Consider the following 12,437-nt stretch of genomic DNA (forward strand, 5'->3'; position numbering starts at 1 on the left):
ACAGTTATTTCTAAAAGACCTGAACATCTGCCTTTACTATACTGTTTAATCTTAAAATTAGCTTCTGACCACTTTTTTCACCTACATAACATTGTATGACTAAGCCTGTCATATTTAGATCTGGCTACTCTGTTGCATTTCCAATCTCCATAAACTTGAGGCAATCTAAAACTTTAATACCCACATTCTAACATACACAAAGTCTCATTCACCCATCACCTCCACACACACTAATTTATACTGGCTCTAAATCACCCTTGTTTGCAAATCCCTCCATTCCCTCTCCTCCCCATCTCGATACGTTCATCTGACCTCAATTACTCCAGTCCTGGCCATTTACAAATCCTGGGTGCTTGGTGGTCGCACCTTGCACCACCTTCCAGCCTACTTCCTTGTCCAAGCTGTAACTGCCTTCACTAAAAGCTTCCTATGTGGCTTGACGTCAAAAATGCCACTGTAAAGTAGCTTGTGCAGTTTTACTCAGTTAAGGCACAAAACAACACAAGATGTAGTCCTCATTGTTATCCACTGTTCATTCAAGGCTAGGACAGGAACTCCCCAAATCTAACCTTCCCAACTTGTTTCAAGGTAGGATTTGAACATATGTGGGCCAGCACACTGCCAGAGTGAATATAGGAGGAAGGGTAGCTGACTCAGTCTCTTGAGTATGCTCTACTCTTGTAAAGCATTAAATAATCCCTACAGTGTAGAAAGCCGCTATTCTGCCCATTATGGCTGATTATATTCTTTAATGCCATATTCCCATGCTATCTCCATATCCCTTCCTATCATTAGCAACTACAAATCTACTGCTTTCGGTCTAGCTCTTACATAATGACTGAGCTTTCATAGCCCTTGCAAGTAGAAAATTTCAAAGATTCAAAACCGTCCAAGTGAAGACATTCCTTACCTCAGCCATAAATGGTTTACCTTGTACGCTGAGACTGTGAGCCCTGATTCCAGATCTCACTACTAAGGGTAGCATTGGTTCTGTTTACCCCGAAAGAATTTTGTAAGGTTTTGCGAGATCACAAATCATTCTTTGACCTTCACAAAGAGAAACTCGGGCCAAAATTTCAAATATTATTTTGGACGACTAGCTTACTTGGTAAGATTTATTAAGAAGCATCAAATGTCAGACTTTGGCAAATGTCTGCCAGTAGCATGGGGGCTCCAGAACTTGTTTTAAAAATTCATTTCTTCATGGGATGTGCATTACGGATGGGCATTTTGTTGCCCATCCATAATTGCCCATGAACTGAAGGGCTTCCTAAGCCATTTCAGAGGGCAGGGAAGAGCTGTGTTAAGAGAATACCTTTTAAAACAGATTCAGCAGTGACCATATATTCTGGTCAAAACAAATTTGCTCTCTCCACAGCAGCTATGAGTTGCTAAATGCAGCCTTGAATGAATTCACAAGTTAGAAAAAAAGACATCTCCACAACCGCAATTTCTAAAACAAGCCACAGAAAATCTACTTGTAATAGGTTTATGTAGAGAACAATCAAGAGCTCTTAACTAGGCTTGGGATCTTGCCAGATCAAGTCAGTGCAAACTAAATCTACTTGATCCAACAGAATGATACATGATACATGGTCTATTTGGAAAATGGTGAACCTTCTCTTAACCAGAGTAAAACAGCTGGAGACTGGAACCGGCTATAGTCAAATTAGGAGGAGACGTGTTCTGTAGCCTATGTTACTGGACCACCAACTGTTGGCTTGACAGCCTCAGTAGCAATGTCTTGGAGGAGACTGGGATGGTAGGTTTACCTCCTTCTAGATCTCGAACTGTTTGCCCCATCCAAATTTTAATGACATCATATAGGGTGGAACTTAATACAGTCCTCAGCATTAACCCTTTCAGAACCAAACCCCATGTACAACACAAGTGTGCCTTTTCCATTTTGACCTTGATTTTGCATGACATCTGATAATGTCTGCTGATAGCTGGATCTGTTCTTGAAGGTTTAACTCTTTACATTTTGTTATACAGCTATTTCCCAAAAGTGAGAGTTGACACAATGGGAGAAATGAAGAGATAGAAGGCACCTAGGACTCCAGTGACCAGGCCAAGTAATTCTGTAACTCTTTGACCAATCAACTGAAAGATTCAAAAGTAGTTAGAGGTTTAAGAGAAGGAAACATACATTACAATGACAGAATTAATGTCGACTCAGGTATAAAAATGAGAACGACGGATTAGATTAGGAGGAAAAGAGGAGACAGGAAAGTCAAATTAAACAAAAACAAATTGAACAGTTGTAAAGTCTCCAACAACCATTAGTACCTAAATGAATCAGATTTCACACTTTTAACAGTTAATCTGCAGTGGGAGATGTTGATTAGCAGTAATTACCATCAAATATTAACAAGGGTATTTATAATTGAAATGATGCCAAATTTCTGTAATATATTTAGTTCATCTTTATTTTATATACACACACACACAGTAACATCACTAACATTCATAAATGGGGCAAATAGTGAGATGTCATTTTCATAAAGCTAGATAAGGAATGCAACTTGGACATTATTTTTAGGCTTTAACATTTAACTATATATATGACCCTTACTCATGTTGTAACACTTAACTATCATAGTGTGGCATTCATCTCAGTGTTGGATTGAGAAAAAAGGCTTGCATTTTATTGCTAAGAAATGTCATCAATATCCAAGTACCTGATTCCATCCCTTGAAGAAACCATCTATCTCTAAAGAATAGACTGATAAGACAAATATGAAGTGGATTCAACATGCAAAGAGTGTCAATCTTGTTCAGCCATTTGCAACACATCCAAAATTTGATGGAGCTACAGCCATAATCCTCCTAACTTGGAATAGCTAACTTGGAATCCCATGACCTGGGATTCGAATCCCGCAAATGGCAGATGGTGGAATTTGAATTCAATAAGAGAGATCTGATCTGGAATTAAGAGTTTCATGATGACCATGAATCCATTGTCGATTGTCAGAAAAACCCATCTGGTACAATAATGTCCATTAGAGAAGGCAACTGCCATCCTCATGTGATCTGGACCTACAGGTGACCCCCAAACCCACAGCAATGTGGTTGCCTCTTAATTGCCCTCTGGCCTGGCCAGTGACATCTCCATCATGTGTATGAATGAATAAAATAAATTGAAATCCAGTGAGGTTTTTGGGACAAAATGCATTAGTACTTGGAAAAGCCAGCCATGATGGGTTAAAAGTCTATTATGTTTGACTAATTTAACAAAGGTCTTTGATGAATTATTGGAACAGGCTGAAGGAAGTATTGTGGTTGATGTTGCGTCTATGGGCTTTCAAACAACATTTGATAAAGAGGCACATTTAACATACTTAAAGTTGACGCCTGTAGAATTTAAAGTGCAGTGCTGCAAGGATACAAAACTGCCAAAGGAGACAGTTACAGCATATAATTGGCACACTCTTACAATTTGTAAATAACAAGATTTGGAAATGTAATACACGGTGAGGAGCATAGTAATAGCCTTCAAGGGGACAGGGACAGATTGGTGAAATAGCTGAGAAATGTGAAGTAATTCAGTAGAAGGCAATTTAAACTAAATGATGCAGTTTGAAAGGATGTGCAGGAACAGGGAAACACAGGGGTGTATGTCCAAGAAAATTTAAAGACGGCAGGATATGTCAAAGAGGTTGTTAAAAAGGCTCAAGGATCTCTGAGTTTGTAAACAAAGGCATAGAGTGTAAAAAATAAGGATGCATTGCTACATTTATATAAAATAGTGGCTAGGTCCTAGCTGGAATAATGTTTTCAGTTCTGGACCCCACATTCTAGAAAAGCAGTCAAAGGCCATTGATAGGGAGCAGATATTTACCAGAACAGCACCAGAGAAGACAGACTCAGTTATTCAGAGAGACCATGGTTGTTCTCTTGGAGTAGAGAAGGTTAAGGGGATACCTGATAGAGATGCTCAAAATCATGAATGGCTGTTATGGCATAAATAAGGAGGAACTGTTCCTAGTTTTAGAACAGTTAGTATCCAGAGGACAGACATTTAAGAAAATTAGCACAAAAACCAGGTACAATGAGGAAATAAAATACTATACAGCAAGTTTTTATGATATGGAATACACTGACTGAAAGAGTGGTGGGAGCAAATTCAAAATAAGTTTTTTAAACAAGGGAATTGGCTAATTGAATATAGATAAAAGGGGAATTATTTGTTCCACCATAGAAAAGGAACTGAAGAGATTGGCTAATTAGATAGTTCTTCAAAGGGCCAGTACAGGCATGATGCGCCAAATGGTCTCCTGCATTGCATTATATAGCCCAATGAACATAGAACGTAAGAATGTAAGAACTAGGAGCAGGAGTAGGTTGTCTGGCCCTTTGAGCCTGCTCTGCCATTCAATAAGATCATGGCTGATCTTTTTGTGGCCTCAGCTCCACTTATCCACTCTCTCACCATAACCCTCAATTCCTTTACTGTCCAAAAAATCTTAGCTTTGAAAATATTTACTGAGGAAGCCTCAACTACTTCACTGGGTAGGGAATTCCATAGATTCACAACCCTCTGGGTGAAGACGTTCCTCCTCAATTCAGCCCTAAATCTGCTCCCCCTAGTCTTGAGGTTATGCCCTCTTGTCCTAGTTTCACCCGCCAGTGGAAACATTCTCTCTACTTCTATCTTAACTATTCCCTTCAGAATTGTATGTGTTTCTGTAAGATCCCCCCCCCCACCCATTCTTCGAAGTTCCAATGTATATAATCCCAGAATACTCAGTCTCTCCTCATGAGCCAACCCCCTCAACTCCGGAATCAACCTAGTGAACCTCCTCTGCACCACCTCTAATGCCAGTACATCCTTTCTCAAGTAAGGAAACCAAAACTGCAGTCAGTACTGCAGTTGGGGCCTCACCTGCAGCCTACACAGCTGCAACATAACCTCCCTGCTTTTAAACTCAATCCCTTTAGCAATGGAAGACAAAATTCCATTTCCCTTCTTAATTACCTGTTGCACCTGCAGACTAACTTTCTGTGATTCATGCACAAGGACATCCAGGTCCCTTTGCATAGCAGTATGCTGCAATTTGTTACCATTCAAGTAATGGCCCTTTTTACTGTTATTCCTATTGAAATGGATGACTTCACATTTATTAACATTGTACTCCATCTGCCAGATCTTTGCCCACTCACTTAAATGGTGTCCCTTTGTAAAGTTTCACAGTTCTCTGCACATTTTGCTCCACCACTCATCTTAGCGTCATCTGCAAACTTTGACGCACTACATGTGGTCCCCAACTCCAAATTATCCATGTAAATTGTAAATAATTGCTGTCCAAACACTGATCACTGAGGCACACCACTAGTCACTGATTGACAGCATGCATTTATCGCCACTCTAACAGATGAGAAACGTTTGAAGACCCTGGGTCTATACTCAACGGAGTTTAGAAGGATGAGGGGGGTTCTAATTGAAACAAACAGAATGCTGAATGGCCTGACAGTAGATGTTGGGAAGATGTTTCCATTGATAGGAGAGATTAGGACCTGACGGCACAGCCTTAGAGTAATGGGAAGATCTTTTAGAATGGAGATAAGGCGAAACATCTTCAGCCAGAGAGTCATGAATCTATGGAATTCATTGCCACAGAAGGCTATGGGAGGCCAGGTCATTGAGTATATTTAAGATTAAAATAGATAGGTTCTTGAATATTAAGAGGATCAAGGGTTACAGGGAGAAAGCAGGAGAATAGGGTTGAGAAACTTATCAGCATGATTGAATGGCAGGATACAAAAAAAAACCCCTGCAGATGCTGGAAACCAAAGTAGACAGGTAGGAGGCTGAAAGAACACAGCAAGCCAGGCAGCATCAGGAGGTGCAGAAATTGATGTTTCGGGTGTAACCCTTCTTCCTGAAACACCCGAAATGTCAATTTCTGTGCCTCCTGATGCCTACCTGGCTTGCTGTGTTCTTTCAGCCTCCTACCTGATTGAATGGCTGAGCAGAGTCAATGGGCTGAATGGCCTAATTTCTGCACCTGTCTCTTATGGTCTTTTTGCTTCCTATTAGTTAACCAATCCTCTATCCATGCTAATACATTGCCCGTAACACCTTGCATCTTTATCTTAAGCAGCAGTCTTTTGTGCAGCACCTTGTCAAATTTCGTTTTGAAAATCTAGATACATCACATCTATTGGGTCCCCATTGTCCACCATGTTCGTAATGTCTTCATAGAATTCCAGTAGGTTCATTAAGCATGACCTGCCCTCCATGAGCCAATGCTGCGTCGGCCCAACAGGATAATTTCTATCTAGATACCTTGCTATTTCTTCCTTGATAATAGCCTCAAGCTTTTCCTCACTACAGAAATTAAATGAGCTGGTCTCTAATTCCCATTTTTGTCTGCCTTCTTTTTTAAACAGTGGCATCACATTTGCTGTTTTCCTGTCTGCTGGAACTGCCCCAGAGTCCAGTGAATTACAAGTGCATTTGCTATTTCTCCTGCCATATAATTTAGTTCACTGGGATGCATTGCATCAGGGCCAGGAGACTTGCCTATCCTTAGCTGCAATAGCTTGCCCAAGACTACCTCTTCTGTGATAATGATTGTTTCCAGGTCCTCACCTACCTTCGTCTCTTTGTCAATTACTGGCATGTTATTCATGTGCCCCACTGTGAAGACCAAATACCCTCAACACAAAATGGCCTCTCATTCGGACGGCAAGGTGGCTCAGTGGTCAGCACTGCTGCCTCAGTGCCAGGGACCCTAGTTCAATTCCCACCTTGGGCAACTGTCTGTTTGGAGTTTGCACATTCTCCCAGTGTCTGCGTGGGTTGGCTCCGGTTTCCTCCCACATTCCAAAGATATGCAGGTAAGGTGAATTGGCCGTGTTAAAATTGCCCAAAGTGTTCAGGGATGTGTAGGTTAGGTGTATTAGCCTGGGGTAAACATAGAATAGTCTGGGTGGGTTACGCTTTGCAGGGTCGGTGTGGACTTGTTGGGCTGAAGGGCCTGTTTCCACACTGTAGGGATTCTATAATTAAAATTAAATCTAATTCCTCATCCAATACCATTTCAGCCTCCTCCCCAACTCACCTCAAGCTGCTGAAAGAAGCCAAGCACCAAATTACATTCACAAAAGAAATCAACCAAAATGGACTTAAAGTTGAAAAGTCTAGAATTACTGCCAGGAAATTTTAAACTTTGCAAAAAATGGCAGGTTTGGATTTATCAGAAGATAGGGAAATACAGGAACAAACAAACCTATTATCTCATAGTATCAAATATCTGAGTGCCTACCTTATATCTACTCAGGAAAACTAACCTGCATTTGTAACATAGGAAACCTGACATTCCTCATAAAGGGAGCAAGTGAATTAACCCATAAAACCTGGGGGTACTGATGGACATCCTGTCTGAAAAGCATTATTATCTCCACCTCTAGGGTCTGACATTCAAAGTTATGGAGTATAAAAGATACTGTGAAACATATACAGAGCAGTGAGGAAAACTGCTGTGTCCCTGATCAGAGACATGTGTCTGTAGAGGAAGTTTACTATTGAAAGTAGATTAAAGCTCAGCTGCTCATTAATAAAAGCTGAGGCTGTGGAACCTCTTGGGATCAGTTTGGTGCCATCTACTGCATGATCCCTGCCATCCCACGCAAAGTATTAAATCCTGCAATGTTTGCAGGCTAGAATCAGAACAAATACAGCAATAATAAATTTATAAATGAGTGTTAACAGAATAACATGACCCATGGTGCTTCCAAAATATGACCTGGAGCCACAAGACGATATTAGGTTGGGTAATCAAAGCTTTTGAAGTCAGTAAGGTTGGGGAAGATCATAAAGGACAAAATCAAGTTAGAGAGGAAGACAGGAATAGAGATGCTATTCTAGAGATTAAGGGTACATAGACTAAAGGTATAGCAATTAAAATGAGGAATGTTCAAGAAGCCAGAATTAGATGAGTATAGATCTCACAGAGGTTTATGAAGTTGGAAGGGTTTAGAGAAACAGGGAAAAGATTTAAAATAAAGATGAGAATGACCAGGAACCAATTTACTTCAGTGAGCACAGGGATGATAGGTGAACGGGACTTGGTGAGAGTTCGGACGCAGTGCCAGATTTGTGGATGAGGTGATGTTAATGAGGGTAGAATGTAGGGGACCAGTAATGACAGTGTTGGAATATTCAAGTCTAAAGACAGAATGAGGGTTTCAGCAGCAAATGAACTTAGACAAGAGCAGGTCAGGTAATGTTGCATTGTAGATCAGTTGGTCTCTGCAAGGGCATTAACATATGGTTGAAAGCACATCTTATGGTCAATTATGACAACAAAGTTATAAATGGTCTGGTCTGCTCTGACTTTTGCCAGGACGAGGATAGCATTGATAGCTGGGGATCAAAGCTTGCAGCAGAGGTCACATTCAGTGGGTCCTGTTTTTGCAATATTTAACCGCAGGAAATTTCTGCTTGTTGATTAGTGGTTAAGCAGCCAGAAACTTGGCAATGGTGGAGGAGTGAAGAGAGGAGGTGGTGTCTAGAGTTGGGTGTCATTAGCAAAGAGGTGAGAACTAATTCTGGTGCTTTTGGATGATGTAGCCACATGCAGATTGAAAAATCAGAAGGCACCAAGGATAGAGGGACACCATAGGCAATGCTGCATGAGCAGGGAAGAGAGGTCATTCCAAGTGGTATGCTGGATACAACTCAATACATCAGAAAGGAACCAGGTGAGATTTGTCCAATCCAGCTGGATGACTGCAGAAAGACACTGGATAAGGTTAGTGTAGTCAATCATCGTCAAAGGTTTAGGTTCGCTCGCTGAGCTGTAGGTTTGATATCCAGACGTTTCATTACCTGGCTAGGTATCATCATCAGTGGTGACCTCCAAGTGAAGCAAAGCTGTTGTCTCCTGTTTTCTATTTATATCTTTCTCCTGGATGGGGTTCCTGGGATTTGTGGTGATGTCATTTCCTGTTTGTTTTCTGAGGGGTTGATAGATGGCATCTAGATCAATGTATTTGTTTATGGCGTTGTGGTTGGAGTGCCAGGCCTCTAGGAATTCTCTGGCATGTCTTTGCTTAGCCTGTCCCAGGATAGATGTGTTGTCCCAGTCAAAATGGTGGTTTTCTTCATCCGTGTGTAGGGCTATGAGGGAGAAAGGGTTGTGTCTTTTTGCGGCTAGCTGGTGTTTGTGTATCCTGGTGGCTAACTTTCTTCCTGTTTGTCCTACGTAGTGTTTAAGGCAGTCCTTGCATGGAATTTTGTCATCACAAAACGAAACAAGATAGAAGAGACATTTAACATCATTAACAACGCCCTCACAGGCATAAAGTTCACCAAGGAGGAAGAAACTGACAACAAACTCGCATTCCTGGACGTCACCGTCGAAAGGGAGGACAACGGAGAACTACAAACCTGCGTATACAGAAAACCGACAAACACTGACCAAATACTTAACTCCACCAGCAACCATCCCAACACACACAAATGAAGTTGTATCTGAACACTATTCCAATGAGCCACCACACACTGCAGCGCAGCCGAACTTCGGAAAACAGAGGAGAACCACCTATACAACGTATTCAAGAAGAATGGATACTCAAAAAATACAGTGCGCAGATTCCTCAAGAACAAACCACGACAAGCAGACCTAACACAGCCAGAAACCCTAACCACCTTACCATACATCAAAGAAGTTTCAGAAATGACAGCCAGACTACTAAGATCTCTCGGAATCCTAGTAGTACACAAACCCACCAACACTCTCAAACAAAATCTAACAAACTTAAAAGACCCAGTACAACCCATGGACAAAACCAACGTCATCTACAAAATTCCATGCAAGGACTGCCTTAAACACTACGTAGGACAAACAGGAAGAAAGCTAGCCACCAGGATACACGAACACCAGCTAGCCACAAAAAGACACAATGCTCTCTCCCTCGTAGCCCTACACATGGATGAAAAAACCCACCATTTCAACTGGGACAACACATCTATCCTGGGATAGTCTAAGTAAAGACATGCCAGAGAATTCCTGGAGGCCTGGCACTCCAACCACAACGCCATAAACAAACACATCGATCTAGATGCCATCTATCAACCCCTCAGAAAACGAACAGGAAATGACATGACCACAAATCCCAGGAACCCCATCCAGAAGAAAGATATAAATAGAAAGCAGGAGACAACAGCTTCGCTTCACTTGGAGGTCACCACTGATGATGTTACCTAGCCAGGCAATGTAAAGGCCGGATATCAAACCTACAGCTCAGCGAGCAAACCTACACCCTTAACCTCAACCTGAGCTAGAAACCTTCACTAACCTTGCAAAAATCGTCAAAGGCTGTAGACAAGTAAAGAGGATGAGGAGGAATCATCTATCTGCTCACTTTTGCACAGGATGTCATTTCTCACCGAAAGTGTGTTTTGTTGCTGATTTAGTGATGAAAATCTGATTGGAAAGCCTCAAACATGGAGTTCCTGGAAAGATAGGGTGAGATTTGGAAAGAAACAACTTGGTCAGAGGAAAGGGAAGTCGGAGATAGTTGGCATAATGCAAAGTAAGCAAGGCCAGGAAAAGGGTAAGAATGGCAGATGAACTGGAGAGAAAAAAATGGAATTATTACCAATACATGAGAACCTGGAGGCCAATCTGAATGGCCTGCAGCTTTGTGGGTACAGAGTGGAGGAGCGGGAAGTGGGTGTCAAGAATATAAATTGAGTTCAGAGAGGCCGAGGAGAGATGGGAAAGGAGCCTGAGGAAGGTCAGAGTTCAGGTCTCAGGCAAGCTGAAACATTAGAGGAGTTTACCTTTGGGGCTGAGGAAAAAGGAGGGGCCCACTGAGTCCCCAAGTACGGTCTTTAAAATGACATTTTAGTAGTGTACCTATTAGTGCCCTCATACCCAACTGACTGAGCATAAGACTTAAACCTTCCTCAAAGAACAGCAATTCTCAATTGACAGAACTCTCAATATAATTCACTCTGAAAACCAGCATAAAAGATAACAGAAACTTGAACTGCCCTGAATGCAGTTAATATTTAAATATCTGTGATTTTTTTTAGTGTTGTTTACACGGAATTTGGGAGAGATGTGCAGGGAAAACCAGTGGAACCACTCGGATTTTCCTGCCTCCGACACTGGATGGCTGGGAGGAGGGGAGGGCCAAACCAAATACTTCATTCTTTCCACTGACAGGAACTGTCAGGACTTGTTTATTCAACAACACAACATCCAGACTGTACATGAATTACAAAACATGAACCGTCTCAAAATTAGAACAGTGAAGAAAACAAAAAGGGAGATAAAACAAAATTCTTGATTTTAATTTTTTTCTACCTGGAGAAAAGAGCTGCTTCCCTCATTATTTCCTGACTAAATCAATTAATACTTTCTCACAATACTAATAATATCAAATGCAATAAACACAATTGAACAAGTTGTCAAAACCCTCAATCATCAGCCTCAGTGATTGGAGGCTGCTCACTTGAATTATAAAACAAGCACCTTCCCATGAAATAGGGGTGGCACTGTGGTTAGCACTGCTGCTTCACAGTACTAGGGACCTGGGTTCAATTCCAATCTCAGGTGACTGTCTGTGTGGAGTTGTACATTCTCCCTGTGTCTGTGAGAGTTTTCTCCAGATGCTCCAGTTTCTTCCCACAATCTAAAGATTAGGTGGATTGGCCATGGTAAATTACCCATACTTTTTTTTAAATTTAAAAATATACATTACTCATAAAATATTTTGATGATCTGTACAATTGGTCATGCCATACATACGTAAACATTCAATTTCTTTGCATACAGTGATCGGAATTAATCATTTGTATATACAGGTCTGTACATTTACCATCCATATACCCATATGTTTAGCTGAGGCATCAGCGGAGCCCACTTACTGCGTGGGCCCCCTGTTCTTCTTTGGCAGGCAGACGTTACACGGTGGTCTTCCCCCACCGTGCCTTGGCGACAGCTGCCCCAAGCTTCAGCACGTCCCTCAACACGTGGTCCTGGACCTTGGAATGTGCAAGTCTGCAACGCCCAGTCGGAGTCAGCTCCTTCAGCTGGAAGATCAACAGGTTTCAGACAGACCAAAGAGTGTTTTTCACCGAGTTGATGATCCTCCAGGCACAGTTGATGTTCGTCTTGGTGTGCATCCCAGGGAACAGACCGTAGAGCATGGAGTCCCACGTTGTGGAGCTACTCGGGACAAACCTCGACAAACACCACTGCGTTCCTCTCCAAACTTCCTCTGCATAGACACATTCCAGAAGGAGGTGCGAGACAGTCTCGTTCCCCTCCACAGCCGCTTTGGAGGCAGCGTGCGGTGCGGCAGAGTGTCTGGGCATACATCAAGGATCTCACAGGCAGAGCCCTTCTCACCACCAGCCCAGCCATGTCTTGGTACATGTTGGAACGTTCTGGCGATGGGGCATTCTGCCAAATGAC

The 12,437-nt window shown here is 41.9% G+C and overlaps 1 protein-coding gene across 1 annotated transcript in view; it reads right to left on the minus strand.

Annotated features, from left to right (window-relative positions):
• Positions 1–12,437, minus strand: part of def6a (DEF6 guanine nucleotide exchange factor a) — a 152,003-nt gene that overhangs the window by 83,716 nt on the left and 55,850 nt on the right. The window lies entirely within an intron of this gene.

This window comes from Chiloscyllium plagiosum, unplaced genomic scaffold, assembly GCF_037043375.1.
Source record: "Chiloscyllium plagiosum isolate Xiang-an unplaced genomic scaffold, Cpla_swu_hap1 HiC_scaffold_26, whole genome shotgun sequence".
Lineage (NCBI taxonomy): Eukaryota > Metazoa > Chordata > Chondrichthyes > Orectolobiformes > Hemiscylliidae > Chiloscyllium > Chiloscyllium plagiosum.